Here is a 16,721-nt window from a genome sequence, read left to right on the forward strand (position 1 = left end):
GGCCCCCAGGATTGGTGAAAGCGGGCAGGGTGGAGTCAGGAAATTAAATAGGGAGGTGCCTGTAGCTGTTGCCGTGCTGAGAGAGGAGGTGTGATAACGAACTAAACACAGCTGTGAAGCGGAAAGTGACTGTGACAAACTGAGAAACTTTTTTTGTTAAATTATTATTATTTATTTGCCGTGGCCTGTAGCCAACAGTCTTGTTCTTTTTTTATTTATTAAGTTGTGCTGTTGTTGTCAAGTCTAACTGTCAAACGTTTGATCTGTGGTCAGGGCCTGAGTGAGTCTCTCACAATGGGAAAGTGTTATTTCTCCCACCCATGGATGGACCATGACAAATATAAAGATTGGGTTGGCCCTGATCCCAATTCAAGAACGAAAGCTTTATGTTCAGTGTGCAAGAAGTCTATCGATGTGTCGAACATGGGAGAGGATTCCCTCCATAACCACCTGGAGGGAAAGAAGCACAAGGCCTTGGTGACAGTGCAACATGCCTGATCATCCCTGAGCATTGCTTCATTGGTTTCAAGACCAACTCCAAGAAGGGAATCTAACATACCAGGTAGGAAGATTTTCTTTTTATTACCGGTATGCTTTTGTTTTTTTCCCCCTTCTATAAGCTAATTAAGTAGATGTGTCATGTAGATGTGGGTGCCCAGAACAAACGTGAGTATAAAAATACACCTATAGTAAGGTATTGTAACGGCAGGTCCCCAGGCGAACTAGTGAGACGGACGGGGCCAGAAGAGTACACTCCGCAGCTCAGGGGCACAATCAGTATGCTGGAGTGAACGGGAGAACTCAGCCTGTACTTTTCCATCAAGAGAGGATAACCGTGGTCAGACTGGGGCCCCCGCTCTCTTTCATCTATACTGTTCCACTCCCCAGACTGAAGCACCTGGGCTGGGGGATTTCCATACAGCTGTCATTCTGGAACCTTCTAGCAGGGTGAGGTGTCCGTTCTGGATTGGGTGGAACGGGCACCGCCTCCCTCCAGCTCTCCTATAAAAGGAGCTGAAAGGTGGATCCCAGGGTCGGACTGAGAGAAGAACAGAGCGAAGAGAGAAAGAGCTAAAGAGAAAGCGTTAAAGAGAAGAGAAAGCCGACTTGTAGAAATGTGAGCTGTGGCTAACAGGAGCTTTGTTAAAGTGATTATTAAGGCTAAAACTACTAAAAACCTTAGCCTTGAAACCTTATCTTGTGTTCTTCTTGACACCGCCACAGTATATTAATACATTATGTAGTTTTCCTATCAAATAATATATATTTTTATTATTTAAACATTTGTTAATTCAAGAACATTTACTTTCATTAAAAAAAAGTCACCAAATGTACTAATATAATGAAACAAAATTGCTAAAGTTACCTGGAATAATTTATTAAAGACAATGAGTGAAAAGTGCAGTGATGCTCCGGTTTAGTGCTGGCCCAAGGCAACAGATCTGGATTCATGTTAGCCATCTAGTGATTACAAACACAGAAGCTAGACTTTTACGCGCTTATGTGCTGGTTTTCGACAGGTTAAAAAGATATTTCGTGGCATTTTGTCACTCGGAATCTTTGGACGATTACAAAAAGACAATATGTAGGTTCCTATAAAAGTGTATAAGAGACATACCCCTTTTATTTTTAGACAATCTTGTCATAAAAGGACAGTTATGCCTTTCAGTATATAAAAAAACGTCCCACCACTTGGAAACAATATAATTAGTAGAAAACACAACAATAATGACAATGAGTCAGTATTCACATGCTACGTTTTGCTGTGGCCCCAAGGCAACAGGCTCCTTGGAGGATTACAAGAGTTGTCCTTGATGATAAATAAATCAGCTGTTACTCACTACCCATATACAAATCAAATCCAAAAACAAAACACAATGTTCATGCTGTCTGGTAATGACACCTATGACTAAAACTAATTCAGCTATGAAAGCATGTATCTAATTTAAAGACTTCCACAGGGGATACAGAGAGACTGTAGTACCTGCAATATCCAGGGCACATGGATGATTGTTAATTTGCCATACAATGTTGGTGAAGTAATTAGAACCGTTTACAAGACGTTGGCCGCAAAAAGACATTGCTGTCAATTTCTGCCAGGCACTATTGGGACATTAGTTGTTGTTTTTTTTTGGGGGGGGGGGGTTTGGGAGTGGGGGGTTACATAAAGAAAGAGAAATACATATCATTATTAATGTGTTAACATGCTCAATACTCTTCTCAAAGGGGAGCAGTTTATTTCACTTGTGCAGTATGTCACAACACAAATTTAAATTAGCTTAGCTTTTGGTGGCAGAGGTCCAGCCTTATTCATTATTACAACAATATTTGACAACTCCATGCTTAGCATAACAATGCTAATCATTCTATAGAGAATTGTGTTTCATACTGAATACAATGCAGACAAGCAACACAAGAAACAACAAACAGCAATAACCAAAACACAAATTAATTATGAATTATTAAAATTAAGAGATAACATAGAACACTTTATTGTTGCTGAATTATGTTATTTTAATGTATTGGTAGTCAAACAACAGAAATGTAGTGCTTGATCAGCACGGTACTGTTACTAGGGATCATTTCTATAGTTTGTTACTAGTGAAATGCATTTTTAAAGTGTCTCGCTAACCATGATAAGGAGCTACCGTGTTCTCGACTGAGCGTGAAGTGGGTTTTGAATGTGAATTTACTGTAGCTGTTCCAGGCCATTGATGACCGTTCCTCCCTCTTTTGGGGGTGGAGGAAGAGAACACTATATAAGTATTACTGATGAAAAAGTATCCACCATAAAAAGTCTGAAGATACAAGTCACTTTTAACCTCTCCTCTAACATTTAGTTTTGCATTTTAATTCTCACATTTTTTTATACTATACAACTCATAAAGGAAACTCAAAATGTCATTGTTAAATTACATATAATAGTTATACATTCTATAGAGGAGTATGCACTTTTTAAAAAAAGTGTTAACAGAGGTGTCTTTTTTGAAAGAGTGAAATGGAGCTGCAGTACAAGAAATACTCGCACCAAGAAGCATTGGCAACTTTTACTTTTAGTGTTGTCTTTGAAATATCTGCATATTCCAAATTAAAACATAAAATGGAACCAGTAAGGATAGTTTTGTCACTTGTTAAAAACAACAAAAGAAAACTGCAAACAAGCCTTAATGAATATTATGAAATTATTTTTGTGCATAATATATTGTATTACATATCTCTATATACTGATCTGTATATCTAACCTCGGTACTTATTATCTATATATAGATTTTTCCATATATACAATATATATATATATATATATATAATTCAATATATATCTATACTCTAGTATAAGGCGTAATTATGTATATATCTATTATCCTTATATATCATGCCATGATACTTGTGTATTCTATTGATAGTAATATAATATATTATATATCATGTATGTTGTTGTGTGTATACCTATATCATTATATGATATATTTATTATTATACCACACCACATTATATATATATATATATATATATATATATATATATATATATATATATATATATATATATATATTTCTTTTTCATTTGTTTTTCATTGTGTAAACATATTTATTTTCCTATCATTTAATATTCAGTTGCATTAGTCCCTGTCACTTCCCAGTCTTCTTAATCAAATTGTGATTACACAGGAATTGTGAAACTCTCATGGGTAATTCAGCTATTTATAATTATGTTGCCTTTCAATACATGCCTACTAATGCTAGCAGGCATGTATTCCCTCTCTAATTACTCTGGTATTTGTGATTTAAAATACACATCCCTCTGATGCAGTTGTCATCCTTAAAATATATACAAAATATGATTTAATAAAAGTAAAATATAAAAAGTTATCTTGTGTAGACTACAGCAGAAAAAAATACTGTTCCAGAAAACCACACACTGTTCATATAGAGAGCTCCCCCTTTACAACGCTGCCATAGATAAAAGACCTGTATGTCAAGAACACAAATGCTAGTGCAATGACATTATGGTGCAACTGGGGGTCATGACCCTATTGCCTTTTAACCTGTTCCGCAATAGACAGTGAAGGGACGCCTTATAATGAGGTAGTATTGTAGTTTCTTTGTTTGATCGTAATTATTTTACTCCTGTAGGAGAGCATATTCTAAAAAGGGCAAATCTACTACTGACATTGTGCAATATCCCCAAGATGCAAGTCATATACAACCATCTACACAAACCCCTCAGCTTGGCAGCAGCAGGGACAAAGTGTCCTCCATAGGATGGAGTCACTAAGAGTTGGTAAAGGTGTCTGCTGGAAGCTCACTGACCTCTACTTTTTACCTTGAAGTCCCTAAACAAAATTAGTCTTTTAGAACATATGATCTGTATTTAGTTTTTTCGAGCGAATTTTAGGGAAACGCAACACAAATAGAGGTTATTAAGTTTATGGATTTGACAAGTTACATTTTGATCTTACAGCATATCAAAACACACCATGTGTAAACGGGGAATGTGCTAACATTGCTAGTGTTTATAGGCTGAAAAAAAAATGACAGTAAATTTGATCGTGACTCTTGCTCACGTCACAAGCAAAGCAGGCTCGAAAAAGCACCCCTATCTTGGTATTTATTTATACAATTATTGTTACAGTAGGCATTTCAGAAAAAAAAAAAAAAAAATGTTTTAATGATGTCTAAAAATACAATAATAAAACTAAAACCAATAGTTTGCATCGCCTGGTGTCATCTCGGAAACACATCATTAGCTGTGAAACACCAGTACACTGGAAAGTCATTACTCTCAATGTTGTGACGACTTGCATGTTGCAGCTGCTGTCTGTAGCTTAGCTCAGGGGTATTTTTGAATGTGAATAGATGCATACACTGACTTTTACCAGCATGCGCTGTGCTGCTACCTGACAGGAAAGAATGTAAACACTGCAACCAAGCTTCTTGATACATCAAAGCTGTTCATTTTTTTATTTCAAGTTACCCTGTACGATATGTAACAAAACAGCAAGGTCCACTATATCTCACAGGTATTAGAAAACGATTCAGTGCCATAGGCCAAGCACCTTCCAGCTCTAGCGGGCTTCTATCAGAGGGTAGATGCCCACTGGAATGTCACAGCATCAACTGTGAATCAAGCTTCAAATCAATCCACTCAAGTGCCAGTGTCATGGGAATTCCCCCCCCCCCCCCCCCCGCCAAATATATATATATATAAAACGTATTGCTTAAATTTGGCGCCACCCTCGTATTAAAGACGCCCTTGTATTGACGCCACAGTCATATACCAGCTTTATAATAGAGGCCGCCCTCAAATGCACGCCGCTATCAATAAAAAAAACATGAAGGTATTTTTTTTTCTCCCCCTTATAAAAAAACACAGACAGCAAACAAATAAAAGCGCAGCACTTACTATGTACATGTAACGTCCCCGAAGGGACTCAACCTAGCACGTATTGCAAACTAATGTACACACACATAATAAGCACATTTTATTTTATGGTAGTACAGTTCTGAAAGAAAATCCAAGATAAACGACGTACAGAACAGCAGTCCTTCTGAAGTTCTTATAGGTGGTTTTGTTTTTAGTTCACGTAATTCCCGTACTCAATCCCGTACAAATAAACACACACGTATAGATAGTAATTGTAAATGTTTTATGTTTTACTGTAAAGGTTGTATTTAATCACACGCAGATCAATGTAATGTAAAGCATCCTGAGATGATAAATAACAAAAACAAGAAAAGCATCAACATTAAATACCATTAAAAAAACACACAAATATATTGTTTTTACTGTTCACTCGCTGAACGAAATCGGCACATGACTCGTTTATAGGTCTACAAGGAGGCGAAATTTGCCATGACACACACGTTTTCCTTTTGACTTGCCGTAATGAATCTATTGACGGCAAAATCTAAACAGACACAATTGGTTGAATGTATTTCTTTATCTACCAAAACAAGCCAATCTATACTTTACACCATCGAAAGTAACCAGTCCATACAGAAAACTGCCTAATCAGCCAATCACAGCTTGGCAGCATCTTTCAAAACAACAAACCGAGACACAGACCAAGAAATTCAGGACTATTTTCCTAAAATTTATCTCAACGGAAGGGTACTCAACGAAACATTAGAAGTTTAAGGTAATTCTAGGTTTTAAAGTGTTTTTAGAGGAAATAATTAGAATGTTTTTTTTGTTTGTTTGTTTTTTAATAGAATAGTGCTCTCTCAGTGAAGGTTCGCCTTTGGCTCGCATAACTCAAGTCACGGTCAACTACCACAGGGTAAAGCCCTCATCGATATAAACTCAATTTTGCTAAAGATTTCAAATTATTTCTCAATTTACACTGTACGCATTTTTTTTTTTTGAGTTTCTCAAAGAATTCTGCTACTTTGTTCAAGTCAGATATTGCGTTCTGTCACAAGGCAGTTGCAGATGTTCCCGGCTTTAAATGCATTCTTTTTGTCAGAGAGCAAACCTCCTACTGTGATATACGTGTTATCTGAGAACGAGTGAGTTATTTGTTAAGTGAGGCCTACTTGTGACAGATGCACTCTATTATGTCTGTGTTCTACTCTATCATAGAAAGTATTGAAATAGAGGGTAACTCCCTCATAGAAGTCAGCCCGTCGATGATTTTCTTGTGGAGCAGAAACATCACAACTTCCCGTCTACAAAAATCAAGGAAATTCTGAGCAAGCGGCAGGAGGGGTTTGGAGCAATGACAAGTCCAGTAACAACGTACAAAACCTCTACACAACATGCATTGAGTACTTGGACTTGATGTTCCTATCTGACACCCCTTCTTGGAATGATGTTGATGTATCATGTATTTAAACAAGAAGGGCCATGAAATAAACAATAAGAAATGTTTCGATCAGTTCTGCAATCTGAAACAATTCATGGAAGACAAAAATGATGAGCCACCCTCTGTATGTGATCGTCAGAGAAATACAGTTAGATTTTGAAATTCATTTGACTTTAATTTTAGTCACCGTGCTCTTTGCTATACATAATTAATTAATTAACCCTCTGACGCCTAGTAGAATGACCATATTTTTGCTTGAATATGACCACTTTGTGCTTAGCGCTTGTAGTTTGGCAACCTTACATCAGAAATTAAAATCCAGTATTTAGAGAAATTAGAAAATCTCCAATTTTAGAGAACTTGTATTTCATGTAAAAAATTAACAATAAATAAATAACAATAAAACTAAACAACATTAAAAACTTACATTAGGTAATTTATTACCTGTCAAAAATGAACGGTGGGACAAATTAACAGTAGAACTAAACTTTTGTAGCAATTATTTTTTATAGCATCTTACCATACCCGCAAAGAAAATCAAAAACAAGATTAAAAACATGAATTATAACACTGTGGTGGATACCTACTGCCTCATGGGGTTTCATCGTCAAGCCCCGCTAACTTATCTTGGCTGTTCATTCCTTTTCAACCCAGTCCATCTGCTGCTGTCTTTTTTTCACTATGTATTAGCACTGTGATGTATATCAGCATCCGGATAGTGCCAAATTTTGAAGCAAGGCCATTCGCGAATCATACATAATGGTTTTCTGTTCCAGGTGTGGAGGCAGTAGTGTGGGCAAGTGTGTAGAGAGTGTGTAGCGAGCAGGTGTACAGTGTGAGGAAGCAGACCTGTCCGGTGACCAGCTATCCGGTGCGTTGTGGCAACGTGTACAGCGGCGATTGGTGGGTAAAGAGTGTGCATGGTCTGAATCTGGGTGGGCAAAACAAAACATATCAAACAATGAATACTGTGAACAATGCAATTGCTTGACAGTGGAAGTGCTGGGCTGGGGCTCATCTGGAACAGCTTCTTTCTCTTCATCTTACAATCTTCCATCAGCATTTCCTCATCCAGCTTGTCCTCCTCCAGTGGATCCATCCCCTCGTGGCCCTCAAGGAAAAGGGTGTTGGTATCCTCGAGATCAAGGGGCTTTCTGGTGATCTTCAGGGATCAGTTTCTTGCAGCTCCTTCCAACCATCTTTCAAACCTGCAAACTCGACACCCACACACAAAACAATTCAACAGTCAATCAATCAACCAATTTATTTTTATACAGCGCCTTTCATGGCAATGCCATGCCAAAGCACTTTACAGGAAGAATACAATAAATACAAATTACAATGTGAGCAAAAACTAAAAACAGGATTATAAAATTACAAAAAATACAAATTACAATGTCATAGCAAAAACTATTTACCTTAAAAAAAAAAAAAAATTTAAAACGGAACTGAGGACACATTTAATTTTTGACATTTAAATATATGTACTGCATACATGCCAACAGTCCCTATATGGTCGCGACAGTCCCGATTTTCTAGAAAATGTCCCGCGCCCCGATGCTCCCGATACTTACCCATAGACAAAAAAAAAAAAAGTCACTTATTCTGCACAGTAGAGTTAGTGATAACCAAACACTGTGCTCTTCGTGCGGCTGACTCATCTACTGATCACTAACATATACAAAGGTAAGAATGCTTCATTATGTCAGTTTTTACCGTCATGTTGGTCGTGTAGTGTTGAGTTGGGGCGGATATGTCTATTATATGATAATGAGTATTTTTTTTTTATATTTTCTAAATGTTGGCAAGTACGGTACTGTATATTACCAGACTTTCAATAATTTGCTATCATGGAGAAAATAATATTCGTATATAAGAGTTATAGAATTCAACCACGTACAGCAAGTCAAAGCAAAAACAAATAAATAAATCAATAAATTGAGGTCACTAATACAATTTTTGACAAATATATGTACTGTACATTACCGGACTTTCAATAATTTGGTATCATGAAGAAAATAATATTCATGTACAAAACTTATCAAAGTCAACAAGTCAACAGCAGCAGAAAAAAAAAATGTATAGAAAAACAAAAGATATGGTGATAAAGCAGTAAATGAAAAAATGCAATGAATGTGGCAACCACTTTTACCAAGCAAACAAATAAAAAACAAATGAATAAATAAAGGTGTGTGCGTTCCGTCAACAGCACAATTTTTCTCATCCTTTTCAAGCATCTGAAGAAAAAGAAAAAAAAATGAAATACTACTCAATTTCTTATTTTAGATATTGAATCTAAATGTATTTTGAATTATAATTCCAGAGACAATTACCTTCAAATAGAGTCATAGATTAGGTGTTTGACAGTTCTGGAACATTCTGAGTAGTGTGATTCAATAAAAACTTTGAAATATTATCTGTAAATCATTTTAAGAGATCTAAAATACATTTAGAGATATCTCAAAATGATTTACAGATATCTTTAAATGGAGCTTTAAATGAGATATCTCTAAATCATTTCAAGATATCTTAAAATAACTTCTTGTTCATTTAAGGATATCTCGAAATAACTTTCTGTTCATTGATCTCTAAATGAAAGTTTGGCTTGCCATGCTAGCACAGTCCATATGGTTTCCATAATCTGTAAAGATATCTGTAGATCAGTTTGAGATATCTTTATTTCATTTTTAGATATCTCAAATTGATTTACAAATATATTTAAGTTAAGTTTAGATATCTTAAAAAAACTGCACAGTTAAAGATATCTGGAATTCAAATTAAGATATTTCTAAATGTTTTACAGATATCTCGAAATGATCATTTGGCTTGCCATATATCAGGATATCTTTTACAGTTGCACTTCCTCAATCTTGCACAGCAGTGTCTTTTGGGTCAAAGAATGTTACTGTCTTAAAGCATGTCAGTCATAGGGGAAGAAGCTAATTGTTATTGACCAGAAAGAAGCCATTGAACGGTGGGGAAAAATGTCACCCTCCAGGTGAAATGACCAAGCAAGTACAATACTAACTGAAAGCATGGCTTGAAAACAGAACTGCATTTAACCTAGTGTAGGTTTTGTTTTTGTTGTTGTTTTTTTTTTAAAACTGGACATTTGAAACCTATATAATGAATGGAAATGTACAACAGGTATAGATTTATGGAATTATTTTACAATCCCTTTAAGAATAAAAGGATAACACCAATATAGTACTCTATTTATCAATGTGTGCTTTAGCCTTGTCTACTTATAGTATTTAACAATTTCTAGCTTCAATGTTCAACGATAAATTAATAAACATTCTAGACAATCTGAGATATGTCTTAATTGATCTTAGCCACCATATTCAAACACTAAATAAACTAGATGCTTGTGATTAATTGCTTCCCATCATATTAAACAGGTGTTCAGTTTTAAAATGAGATGCCTCATGTCAAAAGGGGCATTCTTTTAGTTCAATATTTTAATTTAATAAACACATCTATAGAGAGCACTTAATAATGTGCTGATACGACAAAAATGAGAGGTAATCATTAAATAAAACATTAAAAATGTCACAACCACTGAAGAGGGAAAATATTATGAAAAGTTCACATAAATCCCCCATATACTTGCTTCAGCGCTGTCATTACAGCACCTCTATTATTGCCTTATGTTATTTTCATACGTATACAAATTATGAATGCACAGTTATAACGGAACAGTTTTTAATCCCATCTGAATATGTTAATTCAATAATACTGTTTGGTTTCCACATTGCACACAAAAGCTCACAGAATAGTTTACATTAAACAAGCAACTGAGATAATCATAACAAAAATATTAATCAAGGACCTGTATCTGAAAAAGAACAGGGTTAGTGTGGCAGGGCAGGAGCCCTGGACAGTTGATTTTGTAAATAGCGTGATTGTGTTTGCTTTTGTTGTAAATCAAGTTCTGTGTATTTTGAATTTGTTTGGCAGGGATGGGGTTAAAATTCCATCCCTGCAGAAATAAGTGTGGAACGTGGCCGAAACTCTCTCTCTCTCTCTCTCTCTCTCTCTCTCTCTCTCTCTCTCTCTCTCTCTCTCTCTCTCTCTCTATCTATATATATATATATATTATATATATATATATATATATATATATATATATATATATATATATAAAAACCTAAAATTGTAGGACCGGTGGGAGGAGTTTCCGACATGAGAGGCTTAGTAGTGCTAATCACCGTGGGTGGTAGGAGTAATATTTATTTATTTATTTATTTAATACTTATAATATTTATGTAAGTGTTTCAGTTTATTTTTAACATAAATATTTATGCTCTCACCCACTGACACAAGGTAAGCTGTTTACCGAACCCTGGTTTGTCGGTGGAGGAGAGCCTGCTGGCAATAGAAAAGGTGGTAGGGGTTGGGGATGTTGAGCGGGAGAAAGAGACGGCTCCCACATGAGAGTCATAAGAGACCAGGGGAGAGAAAGCTCAGCCCACCCAGAAGATCGGATTAAAGAGACCCAGCTACAGCCAAATGCCAAATATACAATGCAGCATGTCTGAAGACACTTTAAAGTTGTATTGAAAAAAATAAAAGAAGAATAAAGAAGCTCCAGAACTGTCTAGCAGAAGGGAGTTGGGGCAGAGCTCTGAGTGTACTGGAGGGGAGTCTGCAGTCTCAAACCAGGGTGGCTGTCCCTCCTGGTGCCCGCAGAGGGATAGGGAGGCGGCGCATGTTATGATAAGAAAGGCGTCTTTGGATGAAATCGACCAGCAAAAAAGGTACCTGTGGCAGAGGACAGCTCTGCTCTTTAGAAATTGGCAGGGATGGGGTTAAATTCCCCTACCTGCCTGGCTTCATTGTGTTCAGGTGGCTGGGGTTGATTCGATGATTAGTTTAATTAACGATCAATCAGCACCCAGCCACCTGACATAAAAGGAGATCTCTGCTTCCCATTAAGGAGGAGGGAGCTGAGGAAGTAGGTTGGTTTTTTGGTTGTTCGGAAAGTTTGAATCCAGTGAAGGCGTTGCCCAGCCTGGAAATTGTTATTTTTGTAAGTTTTGTTTTTTTATCTTTCTTTTTGTGTTTAAATTGCTTAAAATTAGATTTTTTTTTTTAACTGCAGACTGTTTCTGGGCCTCTATCCACTCGCCAGCCTGCCACAGTACCACTTAAAGAAAATTCTACAAGTGATAAAAAGAGAAGTCGCTAATGCTTTAAAACATAATTTTTTAAATGGCTATTTTTAATGTGAATTTTCTAATTTATTACTTGTTTTAACCCTTTTAATTACCATGGAGAAGTGTGTTTTTATCTCTTTAAACCTGAATGGCTGCAGACTAGTCTTTTAAAAGGGCACAGCTTTTAATGTTTTTAAAACAGAAGTGGGCGGGGATGGTGTTTTTACAGGAGACGCACTCTGACAGGAAGAAGAAGGTGGTTTGGCTGGTGGAGTGGAGAGGGTCGGGTGTTAAGAACCATGGCTCCAGCACTGGTGCTTTTTAAACCCAGCCTAGGAATAGTTAGACATTAATGAAATTGAAAAAGGGAGGCTGTTAAAAATGTGGGCTAGGCTGGGCGATACTGTGTTTGTGTTTTATTTATATTTGTGCTGCTAATCAGGGAAGGGAATAAGTTTTATGTTTTAATAAATTGAAGCAAGCTCTTTTTAACACTGATAATGATGATGTGGTGGTGCTGTGTGGGGATTGTAACTGTACTGTTGTTTTTAACATAGATAGGAATAATGAAGAACCTCATACTCAATTCATAAGAGTGCTGGCTGCAGTTTTAGAGTCCAGTGACCTGATTGACATCTGAAGGTGTCTGCATCCCACCACATGACAATATATCTGGTCCCAGTCTCACTCAGAGATGCTGCTCCCTGTCTGGCATGCTTTGCTCACTGGCCATAGAGCCACTGCTGCACCTGCTGAGGGTTAAGCTGGCTGGTTGGGCAATACCCTCCTCATCCTTCCCAGTGGCAGTGAGGATGTAAATGTGTTTGTGTGTAGTGACAGACATCCAGGCAGTACAGCAGAGTCTTGAGCACATTTCAGAGAGCGTCTTCTGCATGCATCAACTGGGCAAAATGTATACCTGCCTGTCGGGCAGTTGGCTTGAGCCCCGACCCCACTCCTCCTGTTCTACCTGAGGCATTGAGATAGGACCCTCCCCAGGGCATGGCAGAGGAGATCCAGAAAGTGCTGCTGGATTTCTTTTGGAGCAGGAGACAATGGCTGAAGCCAGCAATTCTCTATTTACCCACTGATGAGGGGGGGGCAGAGGCTGGTCAGTATTGCCAGCAGGGTGGCAGCCTTCAGAATGCAGGCAGTTAAAAGGCTCCTGCACACTGGGGAGGAGGATCATTGGAGAAAGATGGCTTCCTTTCTCCTCAGCAACTGGGGGACTGGGATTTGACAAGCACCTGCTTTTAATTGAAAATTCTAGGTTAGACAAGACAGGCCCCATCTTTTGATGTGTTTTTATTGCCTGGTGAGCAGTGAGGGTGGATAGAGATGAGGGGTCACTGACAGCCCGGTCCTTGCTGGAGGAGCCTCTGTTCTTCTATCCACTCATCCATGTGCAGTTATTTCAGTCGATGGTGCTCTGTGCCAGCTTTACGAAGGCAGGAGTGACCAGGCTGGCCCATCTGCTGGATCTAAAGCTCTCCCTCTGGTTAACTGCTGCCCAGCTGGTTGAACGGCTGGGCTGGCATTTGGAGAGGCTGGCAGAGAAAACGAGTGGGCTAAGAAGCTGCCTCTTCACAGGGTAGAGAGGCCTGAGGGAGGAACTGCACAGGGCATAGACAGGGCTCTGTCTTCCATGGGCTGCTAGAGTCTCCAGCAATAGGTGAGGAAGGAGAGGTAGATGTAGGAAACAGCGCGACACTGTTTAATTTTAACACCCTTAAAGAAACAACCCTTCACACAACAGAGAGTAAAAAGCTGTATCAGCTGTGTGTGCAGCTCAGTTCAACCACTTGCGTGGGCTGGTAGACTCTAGGTGGAGGGCTCATCTGTCAGTAGAGGAGGGGCCAGAGTGGAAAGTGCTTTACAAGCTGTCCCTCAGCAAGAGAGAGGGAGACCTGCAATGGAGGATCCTGCACTGTATCGTGTCTACGGGCAGGTTTCTACACAGGGTTAATCCCAGTATCAGTGCAGAGTGCTGTTTTTGCTCTACAGAGGAGACTGTTTTCCACATGTTTAACGAGAGTGAAAGACTGAACTCACTTTTTCATCTCATACAGGAGCTTCTGCAAGGCTTTGTTTTTAATAAATAATTATTCCTTTTTGGGGTCCCCTACATTTCTTAAATAAAAACAGGGATGTTTTAATTAATTTTATAATGGGTCAGTCAAAACTGGCAAATTGTAAAATTATGTAAGAGCAAACTCTCTGGATCTGGGCTGACCAATGTCGTGGTGCAGTTCAGGGTGCTGGTGGTCAGCCGGATCATATTTTGACTATTTTAAAACAGTCAGTAACCTGGAAGGCTTCCAGGAGAGGTGTGGTGTGGGAGACACCTTGTGTGCTGTGAGTTAGGATGGCAAACCCCATTTTCTTTTTTAATTAAAATAATATATGTATATCATCATATTCATTCATCATATATTATAGATTACTCTATAATCTTTTATTGGTCTTTTTGTTCTTCTGATAACATTTTTTTTACAGTAGAGTACATTTTTTTGTTTTTAATTTGCTTTTTACTGTATTATGATTTTATGGATTATACCAATGTTCAAAAAAGGACTATGACAGAATGAATCAAATGAATCCTAGTCAACAGTCTTCCTCCCGACCTGTGAGGGCACTGTATAACAGGATCAGTGTGCCCCTGACTGGATGGTTTGGCAGTTCATTCCAGGGTCAGTCGGATGTCGGCCATCCAGAAAAGGGGTGGAGTCACAATGGCAAAAGTCATCACCTTAATGCGGTAGGCGATGTATCAGTCATGGATTGGAGGATACCTAATTGCACTCACTACCGAAAGGGACGTGACTGAGGGTATATCAGGTGATGTGGTTCCTTTGTTATGGTTATGAAAGGACCAGTGAAGGAGTACGTGTTATAAAGAAACTGTGTCTTTGTGTTGTTGTGTTTCTCTATTAAACCGTTACATTTGTCGTTTGTAGAAGGCTAGTATCTGGGAGCTGTAATTAAGCAGCCAGCAATTAAACCAGGACTACACTTTGCTATTGTGCACGTATAAACCTGTAAATCACCACTTTCATTTAGAGCAATCACTCTGGACTTGTGACTGTGTTGTGTTTGTATGTGCCTTGTTTAGTGCCAAATAAAAAGCGGTTTAACTGTGAACTGTGTTGTTTCAAATCATTCCCGAGCACTGCAAACCACTTTGCTACAAGGACCTTTAAAAGTCAGTCTCTCTCTCTCTCTCTCTCTCTCTCTCATATTCACACACACACACACACACACACATATATATATATATATATATATATATATATATATATATATAGAGAGAGAGAGAGAGAGAGAGGACAATAGTTTATATTTCATTGGTTCTATGCCAATGGCAGTATTTGTGTCACTTAAAAGCAAGATTTTTCTTCTCTTTCAAAATACTGTCAACCCTGACAGGTAATTTCAACATTAAACTTAAAGGCCTTCCATTTTTTGACATTTTGAGAGCTGGAGAAATATCCTTCAAGTTTCACTGTGATATGACAATGCCAAAATAAAAAATGCAAACTAAATCTCAAGCACAGTCATGATGAACTGAATCTAATCATTTCTAACCCCACATTTTTATATTCTGTGCATTTTAATTTCAACTGTAATAATCAATTTTCTGTAAAATCATATGTAATGCTGTTGAAGCTGGTACAATACATGGTGAGAGGTCAAATCTATTCTGAAGCCAGATGTACAAATTAAATGCTCTTGAACTGGATTGGATTTACTGTTTTACAATGTATAGATTGGAAGTTTGGGTATCTATGTACAATTATGCAGTTTAGAGTATGGTCTGTTTTGCAAGCCGTAATAGGACCAGTGTTTTAATTTAGAAAGAGTTTGAACATTAAATTCAGCAAAACACTTTATTAAAAAAAAATATGTTTTTGTAGAACAATACACAGTGTTCTGTAATAGAATGAATTTTACTTTAAAGTATTTTACAAAGGCTATTATTCTAAATTGTTAACTGGGTTTTATTTTCAGATATTCAGACAGGATATTAGTGACCGATCTAACATATATGATATGTAATGATATGATATCTTCATTGAAAAATATGAGTCAGCTCTTAGTCCATGTGACGGAAAGATGAGTTCTGGTGATGAATCTTCCTCCCGACCTGTGAGGACGCTAAAGAACGAGAGGAGAAGTATTTGGAAGGGCTGGCCTGACAGTTCGTTTCCGGGTCAGGGAAGTGGGTCAGCCTGGACAGAAGCGCGACTCTGTTGTAAAACCGTATTGATTTGAAAGGTAAACGAGAGGCAGCTGCAAGTAATAAGGCAGCTGCAACCGTTTACCTAGATATCATGCGGGATTACATATAGGGGCCAGGGTAACGCTGATCTTTTCCTTTGTTTGGGTAAAAGCTCAGCAGAGAGAAGGAGCGAGAGAGGAGCTCTCGTGCAGAAAGAGAAGAGCGTATTGTGTATTGTGTTTTGGGTTTTGTCTGTTTTGTAATTGTCTGCGTTTTGCACCACCAGACAGTTAACTCACCTATCCGGAGCTGTCGACCAGGGTCAGCACAATCCGGATCACCACTGCACAGAACAGTCACAACATTTCCGTGTCTTCACGCACCCAGGACTGGTGACCGTGCGTTCGTTTTGTTCAGGACTGTGCCCTGCTTTGTTATCCCCGCGCTTTACACATCGTTGTGTATAGCCGGGAATTTATTATTTGACGGTCACCAGACCTGGATTACAAATAAAAGCACTTTTTTTCACTGAATCACT

The 16,721-nt window shown here is 38.0% G+C and overlaps 1 non-coding gene across 1 annotated transcript; it reads left to right on the top strand.

The window, feature by feature from the left end:
• Window positions 1-2,556: 2,556 nt before the first annotated feature.
• LOC121326095 lies at window positions 2,557-2,765 on the top strand. Its single transcript, XR_005951423.1, has one exon. It is a non-coding gene; the product is annotated as a small nucleolar RNA U3 (small nucleolar RNA).
• Window positions 2,766-16,721: the final 13,956 nt, after the last annotated feature.

The sequence above is a fragment of the Polyodon spathula genome, chromosome 1 (genome assembly GCF_017654505.1).
Source record: "Polyodon spathula isolate WHYD16114869_AA chromosome 1, ASM1765450v1, whole genome shotgun sequence".
Taxonomy (NCBI): Eukaryota; Metazoa; Chordata; class Actinopteri; order Acipenseriformes; family Polyodontidae; genus Polyodon; species Polyodon spathula.